The following is an 8,880-nucleotide window of genomic DNA, read 5'->3' as shown; positions in this document are numbered from 1 at the left end:
TTTTATATTTTTATTAATTTATTGCCCTTTGGTATTAACCATTTAACCAGATAAGTCAGCAAATACAGATTTTGTATACAGTATTACATTAATTAGAAATTACATTAATTCCAGGTAATTCTGGCCCGAGCTGGCGGAGTTGCTGGTTGTGTGCTTGCTTTTGTGGTGTTTTTTTTTCTCTTTTAATAATGAAGAATGTGACCGAAAGCTTTATGTAAGTGTCTTTTAACTGTGTCTGTCTGCAACTTAACGGGTCTTCTTTACTGTAAGTAGAAATCCATTTCTTCCTGCATTGTTCATGTTCCTACCTGGAGTTCCCATTGTTTAAGTGGTACACTTTGTACATTCACACACTCAATACAGTCCGTTGTTGTTGTTGCTGCCGTCATCGTCATGGTGTTCAGTCCAAAGACTGGTTTGATGCAGCTCTCCATGCTACTCTATCCAGTGCAAGCTTTCTCATCTCCAAGTATCTACTGCAACCTACATCCTTCTGAGTCTGCTTAGTGTATTCATCTCTTCGTCTCCCTCTACAATTTTTACCATCCACACTGCTTTCCAATACTAAACTGGTGATCCTTGATGCCTCAGAACATGTCCAACGAACCGATCCCTCCTTCTAGTCACGTTGTACCACAAATTTCTTTTCTCCCCAATTCTATTCAGTACCACCTCATTAGTTATGTGATCTACCCACCTAATCTTCCGCATTCTTCAATAGCACCACATATCAAAAGCTTCTATTTTCTTCTTGTCTAAACTATTTATCGTCCATGTTTCACTTCCATATATGGCTACAATCCATACAAATACTTTCAGAAACCTCGTCCTGACACTTAAATCTATACTTGATGTTCAAATTTCTCTTCTTCAGTAACGCTTTCCTTGTCATTGTCAATCTACTTTTTATATCCTCTCTACTTCGACCATCAGTTATTTTGCTCCCCAAATAGCAAAACTCATCTACTACTTTAAGTGTCTCATTTCTTAATCTAATTCCCTCAGCATCACCTGATTTAATTCAACTACATTCCATTATCCTCGTTTCGCTTTTGTTGATCATCATCTTATATCCTCCTTTCAAGACACTGTCCATTCCGTTCAACTTCTCTTCTAGGTCCTTTGCTGTCTCTGACAGAATTACAATATCATTGGCAAACCCTCATGATTTTTATTTCTTCTCCATGGATTTTAATTTCTGCTCCAAATTTTTCTTTTGTTCCCTTTACTGCTTGCTCAGTATACAGACTGTGTAACATCAGGGATTGGCTACAACCCTGTCTCACTCCCTTCCCGACCATTGCTTCCCTTCATGCCCCTCGACTCTTATAACTGCCATCTGGTTTCTGTACAAATTGTAAATAGCCTTTCGCTTCCTGTATATGACCCCTGTCACCTCCAGAATTTGAAAGAGAATATCCAGTCAACATTGTCAAAAGCTTTCTCTAAGTCTGCAAATACTAGAAACATAGGTTTGCCTTTCCTTAATCTATCTTCTAAGATAAGTCGTAGTGTCAGTATTGCCTCACATGTTCCAACATTTCGATGGAATCCAAACTGATCTTCTCTGAGGTCGGCGTCTACCAGTTTTTCTATTCGCCTGTAAAGAATTCATGTTAGTATTTTGCAGCTGTGACTTATGAAACTTCTAGTTTGGTAATTTTCACACCTGCTTTCTGTGGGATTGGAATTATTATATTCTTCTTGAAGTCTGAGGGTATTTTTCCTGTCTCGTACATCTTGCTCACCAGATGGTAGAGTTTTGTCAGGGCTGGCTCTCCCACAGCCATCAGTAGTTCTAATGGAATGTTGTCTACTCTCGGGGCCTTGTTTCAAGTTAGGTCTTTCAGTGCTCTGTAAAACTCTTCATGCAGTATCATATCTCCCATTTTATCTTCATCTATGTCCTCTTCCATTTCAATAAGGATATTGTCCTCAAGTACATCGCCCTTGTATAGACCCTCTTATATACTCCTTCCTCTTTTCTGCTTTCCCTTCTTTGCCTAGAGCTAGTTTTCCATCTGAGCTCTTGATATTATACGAGTGGCTCTCTTTTCTCCAAAGGTATCTTTAATTTTCCTGTAGGCAGTATCTGTCTTATCCCTAGTGATATATGCCTCTACATCCTCACATTTGTCCTCTAGCCATCCCTGCTTAGTCATTTTGCACTTCTGTCTATCTCATTTTTGAGACTTTTTATTCCTTTTCATCTGCGTTTTACAATTTCTCCTTTCATCAATTAAATTCAATCTCTCTTGTGTTACCCAAGGATTTCTACTAGCCCTCGTCTATTTACCTACTTGATCCTCTGCTGCCTTCCTTGTTTCATCTCTCAAAGCTACGCATTCTTTTTCTACTGCATTCCTTTCCCCTGTTCTTATCAGTTGTTCCCTAATGCTCTCTGTGAAACTCTCTACAACCTCTGGTTCTTTCAGTTTATCCAGGTACCATCTCCTTAAATTCCCCATTTTTGCAGTTTCTACTGGTTTAATCTACAGTTCATAACCAATAGATTGTGGCCAGAATCCACATCTGCCCCTGGGAATGACGTACAATTTAGAACCTGGTTCCTAAATCTGTCTTACTATTATATAATCATCTGAAACCTTCCAGTGTTTCCAGGCCTCTTCCACATATACAACCTTCTTTCATGATTCTTGAACCAAGCCTTAGCTATGATTAAGTTATGCTCTGCACAAAATTCTACCAGGCGGCTTCCTCTTTCATTTCTTACCTCCATTCCATATTCACCTATTACTTTTCCTTCTCTTCCTTTTCCTACTGTTGAATTCCAGTCCATATATCGAATCTTCTTATGCTGGAACCTTTGTGTCTGACTTACAACTGGGTATCTGCTTCTTGCAGAAACCGGGTGGTACTGACGAAGGCCGTTTTGGCCAGCTGTTGAAACAGGCCCATTATAGACATAGGTTGGGGAATTCCTGCTTTGATCAAGGCCTTAACAAACTTCGGGCATTGTCTCTCTCTCTCTCTCTCTCTCTCTCTCTCTCTCTCTGTGTGTGTGTGTGTGTGTGTGTGTGTGTGTGTGTGTGAGAGAGAGAGAGAGAGAGAGAGAGAGAGAGAGAGAGAGGGAGAGAGTGAGAGAGAGAGAGAGAGAGAGAGAGAGAGATAACCCTAGTATCAAACACGGTTAAGGTCTGCAATCTCAGTTGGGTGGACTTCCATCCTATAAACATGTGAAGGATAACAGCTGTGACCACTACTATGTGGTGTGACATTTGGATTCCTTGATTTGGGAGAACCAGGTTTTATATGGAATAGTCAGCTGCATTGTGGCATATCATCTTCCTTTGGACGTTGTGAACCTACCACATCTGTGGCCATTCTTTATGGACCTTTTTCTTTATGCCAACAACAAAGTCTGTATGTGGAAGGCAAGTGAAGTAAGGTTGGCCACCAATCGCACTTTGTTTCGCCAGGTGCTCCCCTCTCATTACATGAGATACCAGTGTGTCCCTTGATCGAGGTTTATATTGACTTTGACACTGATTACCTTAATTACATCAAGTACATAGCGGTTAGTGTTGGAGTCCCATTGCTGCTTTTCCATTGCATTCCCCGAATCTATGACATTAAGGAAGTTGTCAAACTGATTTGCTGCATATTGTAGGGCTTCTTCAATGGCAAGAACTTCGGCAGTGGGAATGCCGGCTTCCATTGGTAGCTTAAATATAGCCCAAGATAGTGGCTCTCTGCAGAAGTAAGTAAAGCCAGAGCACATGACTACACTAGAAAATACATTGTAAATCAAGATAAAAACACAGTTCTTGTCACAGACATTGTATAAATTGACTGTTGACTGTGGCTCCACATTGTCAACACTGTAATATGTAAGATGAATACCATATTTCAACAACTCAGTGTCATAGCTCCAGTTCTGCAAACCCATCAATATGAAAGACATAATCGTAGTATAATGTATTTATGCAATAAATGTTATATTCACTACAGCTGCCGTGTATGTGCAGTGTGACTGAACTAGCTGTAAAACTTTCTCACAGCCAAACAGTACTGCATGAAAGTGACCTGAAAATGAATACTTGGAATTCCTGTGTACCATTTCCAGAATGAAGAGGGAGTGGACGTGAAGGTGTGTAAAACATTCTTTAAGAACATTTTGCAGATATCAGATGGTAGGATTACAAGGGTTCTTTTGCACAAAGTGCAGCACCAGACTCCACCTATCGATAAGCGAGGCGCATGCCCTGCTAAAAACAAAACACCAATAGCAAAGATGGTTGCAGTAGAGAGCTTCATAACACAGTTTCCAGCATATCGGAGCCATTATGCATGAATGAATGAAACAGTGGATCATAAGTATTTGTCACCAGACCTGAGCATGAGGAAGTTATACGATTTGTATAAAGCCGAACATTATGATCCAGTCTCATACTGCAAGTTTGGTCAGATATTTAATACAAGATTTAATCTGTACTTTCATCCCCCTGTAAGTGATTCCTGTGATAAATGCGACCTCTATAACATCAAACATGCTGCAGCCGACACCGTGGAAGAGAAGGGTAAATGGGAATGTGAAAGAGAGTTACATCAATGAAAGACCGAGAGCACGCAGACAGGAAAGCATAGCAATGTAGCAGAAGGAAGGCATCAGGACAACGATATGACCGTGATTGCCTTCGATTTGATGAGGACTTTACCGACACCGGTACTTACGAAAGGTATCTGTTACTATAAGTGGCAGTAGTGGACATACTGCCTTGTAATACATGACCTATGTACCAAGAAAGCTACCATGTATGTATGGAGTGAGGGCGAAGCATCCCGAGGACCACAAGAAATTGGATTGTGTCTCATGCCTTGCATTAAACATGACGTCCAAAGAAAGCTACTGATGTACTTGAATCAATGTGGCAAGCAAAATCAGAATATAAAAATGGCCTTACTATGTCAATTCATGGTTCTGCATGCAGATTTCATATCAGAAGTAATCCACCATAGATTGCTAATCAGGGTCTTTCATACCTACCATGTGACAAGGACTTCGGTATCATCGCGAAGAACAGGAAATTTCACCCGAACATATACACACCCTCTGACTGGATGAATGTCATTATCGCTGCACAAAAAACAACCACCCTCCATCGCTATACTGATGACAAGGAAATATTTCATGTCCACAGTACGTTTAGATAAGTACTCCAATGAGCCAGATGTCCCGTCACTTTTGCTAAATGAGGGTCAAAAGTAATTGAGACTCTGGACGTACTATATCCCAATGGACACGCTGAAAAAGACCGATTTAATCGCCTTGCCGCAATACGTACCCCCATTGTACCATGGTTATTACCGTAATTAGGCTGCACAGCCGTGTGGCGACACCATCCCTGTAAATGATGATACGGATGACGAACATTAATGCCTCATGTGTATCATGTCCATTGTTTGACTGCAGTGTGTAAAGCAATAACAGCATATCCCACATATTTCATGTATTACAACCAAGTGTGCTGAAGGAATAGTGGCCTAACCCACACATGAAACGGTCTAAAAACACTATTACAGTTAACTCCACGTATAGCTGATTACTGGACGCCATACCATATTATGTATACCACAATCATTTGCTATACGCCACAATTGCTACCTTACACATCAATTCTGCAAATGTCAGTATCTTCCAGTGGCCATTCCCACAAACCAGTGTGCTGTGGGTTAGGCGACTACAGTGCTGATAGCCTCATTTACCATTGATTTTTCAAGAGTTTTAAAAAGAAAATTTATTATAATAAACTAGTTGTTCGCTTTTATGCATACTGACTGTACCCAAGTGTTTATATCCATGAACATGAAAGATGATACATTCATAAACAGAATATGACAGCAGCATTGCCATTAGATGGAATGATCACATAGATTCAGTCGTGGTAAACTTCGGTTTATTGGTAGAATAGTGGAGATGTGCAATAAATCTACAAAGGAGATTGCTTATAAATCACTGGTGTGGCCAGTTGTAGAATATTACTCAAGTGTGTGGGATCCATAGCAGATAGGACTAACAGGGAATACTGAATTATACAGAGGGGGCAGCAGCAATGGTCACAGGTTTGTTTAATCTGTTGGAGAGTGTCACAAAGAGACTGATGGAGCTGAACTGGAAGTCTCTGGAAGAGACACACAGACTATCCAGAGAAAGTCTGTTAAAAATGTTTCAAGAACCAGCTTTAAATGATTATTCTAGGAATATGCTGCAACCCCCTAAGTATCGCTTGTATAGAGATCACGAGGATAAGATTGGAATAATTAATGCATTCACAGAGGCATTCAAGCAATCATTTTCCTGTGCTCCATATGTGAATAAAATGGGGAAAAACCCTAATAACTTGGTACAATGGGACATACCTTCTGCCATGCACCTCACAGTGGTTTGCAAAGTATATATGTAAATGTAGATATTGTGTCTAAAATTGTGAAAATGAGGTGATATTATTAGAACCATGATATCGTGGAAAGCAACTGCTGGACTGGACTGCTCATAGGCCTGAAACATTGTTCACATTGTGCTGCCAGTTCGTTTGCAACGTGTTTCTAACACTTGGCAAACAGAAAAACAGCTATCTCTGGCTGTGCTTGTACAGATTAAAGTAAACACTTTTTGGAATGACTACTGCCAGAAGCAAGTCTTTTAAACCTATGTTTGGTGATGTGGTCTTGTCTGCAAATCAGTATGCAGTATCACTGCAACAAATCACTCGTGCAATCCATCCCTGAATATTTCTCAAGTGTGTGGGACTTTTACTAAATAGGACAATCAGTGGATATTGAATGCATACAGAGAAAGGCAGCACAAATGCAGGTTTGTTGGACTCTCTCGCAGAGATGCCAAAGAAAGTTAATTGCCAGACCCTTGAAGATAGGCACATACTATCCCACAAAAGCCTACTTACAGAATTTCAAGAACTGCCATTAAATGATGTCTAAGAATATACTTCACTTTCTATGAATTGCTCCGATAGGGACTGTGAGGACAAGAGTGAAGTAATTACAATGTGCACAGAGGCATTTTAACAGAAATTACTCCTGCACTCTGCCTCATGTGAATGGAATGGAAAACATCCATAACTCATAGAGTGGGGAGTACTCTCTGCCATGCCCTTCACAATAGTTTGCAGAGTACACATGTAGATGTTAAGTGATTGATCACATTATTTGAGATGATGTGCCCCTGTAATGTGTGAAGTGTTCACTATAAAAAAAAATGTAAATTTAAAGCATGACACCTAGAAAAGCAATTGTCTTAAACTCTACTGGCAGCCACAACTCTGAAAATAAGATTAGTTCACTACTGACACAATGCACATGAAAAAACATACCACAGAAGAGACCACGGCAGTGATACAGAAACAGTTTACATACAAAAGTAGTTAGGTTCCTAGCTTGGATTTTGCTGTGGATCTACAGGAATCACAAGGTGCCATGTAAAAAGAGATGACCTATTTGAGGTTGTTGTTGCTCTTGTTCTGGTCCTCAGTCCAAAGACTAGTGTGATAGCAGCTCTCCATGCTACAGTATTGATTCAGAGGACAATAAATAAATAAATAGTTACATGATGTACCCATCTAATCTTCAACATTTTTCTGTAGCACCACATTTCGAAAGCTTCTATTCCCTTCTTGTCTAAACTGTTTATTGCCCATGTTTCACTTCCCTACATGGCTACACTCAATATAAATAATTTCAGAAAAAACTTCCTGATATTTAAATCTGTAATTGATGTTAACAAATTTCTCTTCTTCAGAAACACTTTGCTTGCCATCACCAATCTGCATTTTATATTGTCTCTACTTCGACCATCATCAGTTATTTTGCTGCCCAAATAGCGAAACTTAATATATTACTTTAAGTGTCGTTTTCTAATCTAATTCCTTAAGCATCCCCTGATTTAATTCGACTACATTCCATTATCCTCGGCTTTTGTTGATGTTAATCTTATATCCACCTTTGAAGACTGTCCATTCTGTTCAACTGCTCTTCCAAGTCCTTTGCTCTGCTGTTTCCGACAGAATTACAAATTCATTGGTAAACCTCATGATTTTTATTTCTTCCTGGATTTAATTCCTACTCCAATTTTTCTTTTGTTTACTTTATTACTTGATCAATACATTGATTAACACTGGGGATAGGCTACAACCCTGTCTCACTCCCTTCTCAACCACTGCTTCCTTTTCGCGCCTCTCGACTCTTGTAACTGCCATCCGGTTTCTGTACAAATTGTAAATAGCTTTTCGCTCCCTGTATTTTACCCCTGCCACATTCAGAATTTGAAAGAGTATTACAGTCAACATTGTCAAAAGCTTTCTCTAAGTCTACAAACCTATAAATGTAGCTTTGCCTTTCCTTGAACTATCTTCTAAGATAAGTCATAAGTCAATATTGCCTCGCGTGTTATTCCATTTGTATGGAATCCAAACTTATCATCCCCGAGGTAGGCTTTTACCAGTTTTTAGATTCGTCTGTAAAGACTTAATGTTAGTATTTTGCAACTGATGGTTCAGTAATTTTCACACTTGCTTTCTTTGGAATTGGAATTACTATATTCTTCTTGAATACACCTTGCTCACCAGGTGGAAAACTTTTATCATGGCTGGCTCTCCCATGGCTATCAGTAGTTCTAGTGGTATGTTGTCTATTCTGGAGCCTTGTTTTGACTTAAGTCTTTCAGTGCTCTGTCAAATTCTTCATGCAGTATCATATCTCCCATGTCGTCTTCATTTACGTCCTCTTTCATTTCCATAATTTTGCCCTCAAGTGCATTGTCCTTGTATAGACCCTCTTTATACTTCTTCCACCTTTCGGCTTTCCCTTAGGACTGGTTTTCCATCTGAGCTCTTGTTATTCATA

This window comes from Schistocerca americana, chromosome 1, assembly GCF_021461395.2.
Source record: "Schistocerca americana isolate TAMUIC-IGC-003095 chromosome 1, iqSchAmer2.1, whole genome shotgun sequence".
Lineage (NCBI taxonomy): Eukaryota > Metazoa > Arthropoda > Insecta > Orthoptera > Acrididae > Schistocerca > Schistocerca americana.
This window is presented reverse-complemented; position numbering follows the sequence as displayed.